Here is a 3,149-nt window from a genome sequence, read left to right as displayed (position 1 = left end):
GGGTCACCTCCGGTTCTCCGGGGACACCTCCGGCAGAGCGCGGCCCAGCCGGGAGCTCCAGAGTTGGGACGGGCGTGGACGCTCCCCGCCCTCCTCTCCTCTCGCTCTCTCCTCTTCCGTATTCTCTTCTTTTTCTCTCCATCTATTTTTCTTCAACACTTTCCTCTTCTTCTTCCCCTCCTCCATTCCTTTCCTTACCTCCTCCTCCTTCTTTTCTATCTGTTCTTTCACTCTGTTCTCCTCCTTTCTTCCCTCCTTCCTTTTCTTCTCTTCTTTTTATCTCCTTTTCCTTGCTCTCGTTTCTTCTCTCCACACCTTCCTTTCCTTGTCTTTCTTCTCTCCTTTCTCTCCATTGTTTCCTTCTTTCTCTGCAGCACTCTCTTCCCTCTTTACCTCCTCTTTACCTCCTCTCTTCCTCCATTCTGTTACTCACTTTTTTCTCTTTCACTCTCTTCTTCTCCTCCCCTCCCTCCTTCTTCCCATTTCATTCTTCTCTTTCTATCACTCCTTTTTTCCTCATCATCTCCTCTCCTCCCTTTATCTCCTGTTCATTCCTCTCTCTCTTCTTCTCCATCTTCTCCTTCCCCTTTTCTTTCCTTCCTTCCTCATCTTTTCTCCATTTTCTCTTTCCATCTTTCATTCTTTCTTCAGCACTTTCTCCTGTTACCATCCTCACCTCCTCCTCCTCCTCCTCTTCTTCCCTCCCCCTTTCAGTTCTCTCTTTTCTCCTCCTCCTCCTCTACCTTCCTGGCATATCTGTCGTTCCACCTCTCCTGTGTCAGCGCTCTGTCGCTCAGCTGTCACTTTCAAACTGGGACACACACACACACACACACACACACACACACACACACACACACACACACACACACACACACACAGAAAATTATCAGCCTGTGGCTTGCGAGGCCTCCCGTCTTTCACCCGCGATGTTGTTTCAGCCACTCTCACACCACACACACACACACACACACACACACACACACACACAGAAAAGCATTCAACCTGCAGTTGCTTCGGGCAGTCACTGCAATGGGACACCTGTCAGTTAGGTGTGTGTGTGTGTGTGTGTGTGTGTGTGTGTGTGTGTATTATCTCTAACCACAGACCTCTGCAAAGATCAAAGAGTGTGACGAAAAAAAGAAAGAAAAGAACAAGGAAAAAAAAAGAAAAGCTAAAAAATGAAGACAAGAGAGTAAAGGAAGAAGAAAGGGGAGAAGGAATCCCCCTTCTTCTTCTTCTTCTTCCTCTTCTTCTTCTTCTTCTTCTTCTTCTTCTTCTTCTTCTCATGGTTGCTATGTTACTGTAATTCATGTTTTTCTAAAAGTCCAGGATCGTTCACATTAAGACACTTTTAAAACAGTTTGTTACGATGGGAGAAAAGACAAAGAGGGAGGATGAAGAGGAGGAAGAGGATGAAGAGGAGGGAGAGGATGAAGAGGAGGGAGAGGAGGAAGAGGAGGAAGAGGAGGAAGAGGAGGGAGAGAAGGGGACAGGAGGGGGGGTGATATAATGATATAATAGGGTGAGAGAAAGATAAAAATCGACTATGTAGAAACTAATTGATTTAATATCTAGTTTCTGTGGAACGTGCAGGAATTTAATTAAATGTAAATGAATCATAAACGTGTTTAAACGAGTTCAGAAAAAAAATCAATGGAAATGAAATTTAATCTCAAACTGTGTCAGCTGACATCATCATCATCATCATCATCTTCATCACCATATTCCTCCTCATCATCATCACCATATTCATCCTCATCATCTTCATCATCATCATCTTCATCATCATCATCATCTTCATCACCATATTCATCCTCATCATCTTCATCATCATCATCTTCACCTTCATCATCTTCACCATCATCTTCATCATCACGATCATCATCATCTTCACCTTCATCATCACCATCATCATCATCACCATCATCGCTTTAAACAGAAAGGATGATTGGCAGCTCTAAAAAGACACGAGTCAGTGACACTATCAACATCTGTTGACATTGATGATTCCAGATGTGTCTCTCTCTCTCTTTTAGCAGATCACCATTTTTAACTTAACCAAAGTGTTTTAGTAACGTAAACCTGCAACCAGTATCCAGTGGTCCTACACCAGTCCACCACCAGTCCACCACCAGTCCTACACCAGTCCACCACCAGTCCTCCACCAGTCCACCACCAGTCCACCACCAGTCCTACACCAGTCCACCACCAGTCCTACACCAGTCCTACACCGGTCCACCACCGGTCCACCACCGGTCCACCACCGTACCTACACCGGTCCACCACCTGTCCTACACCAGTCCACCACCAGTCCTACACCAGTCCACCACCAGTCCTACACCGGTCCACCACCAGTCCTACACCAGTCCACCACCAGTCCTACACCAGTCCTACACCAGTCCACCACCAGTCCTACACCGGTCCTACACCGGTCCACCACCGGTCCACCACCGGTCCTACACCAGTCCTACACCAGTCCACCACCAGTCCTACACCAGTCCACCACCGGTCCTACACCGGTCCACCACCGGTCCTACACCGGTCCACCACCGGTCCACCACCGGTCCTACACCGGTCCTACACCGGTCCTACACCGGTCCACCACCGGTCCACCACCGGTCCACCACCGGTCCACCACCGGTCCTACACCGGTCCTACACCGGTCCACCACTGGTCCACCACCAGTCCTACACCAGTCCTACATGTTAACATCAGCATCCACGTCTTCACTGCATTTTCCCACTTAACACAGAAGTGGCTGGAAACAAGCAAAACAAATATGGCCGCCTCTCATCAGCTGAAGAACGTCGTTCAAGCGAAGGAGTATTTGCTGCACCTGTTGATGTTTTGTGAAGTCGTGTGTGTTTGTGTGTTTTCTTGAGTCGCAGTGTTCTGGGCTCTCAGGGCCACCGTACAGACACAGTGATGGAAACTGATTTAAAAAAACAAAAGTATTATAAATGAACAAACGTGGCCGTCCAACTTCCTGCTTCCAACCTCAGGCCTCTGTCGTCTGCCGTCCCATAACCCCCGTCTCTCTGGGTCTGTATGTGGGGGGGGGGGGGGGGGGGGGGGGACACTCCTCTCCTCCGTTCACAGACTCACATCCACTTCCAGCCGGAGGTGCTGGTCTGCAGGAGCCAAGG

Source organism: Seriola lalandi, unplaced genomic scaffold, assembly GCF_002814215.2.
Source record: "Seriola lalandi dorsalis isolate HSWRI2012SDOR001 ecotype SW California unplaced genomic scaffold, Sedor1 jcf7180002054870, whole genome shotgun sequence".
Lineage (NCBI taxonomy): Eukaryota > Metazoa > Chordata > Actinopteri > Carangiformes > Carangidae > Seriola > Seriola lalandi.
This window is presented reverse-complemented; position numbering follows the sequence as displayed.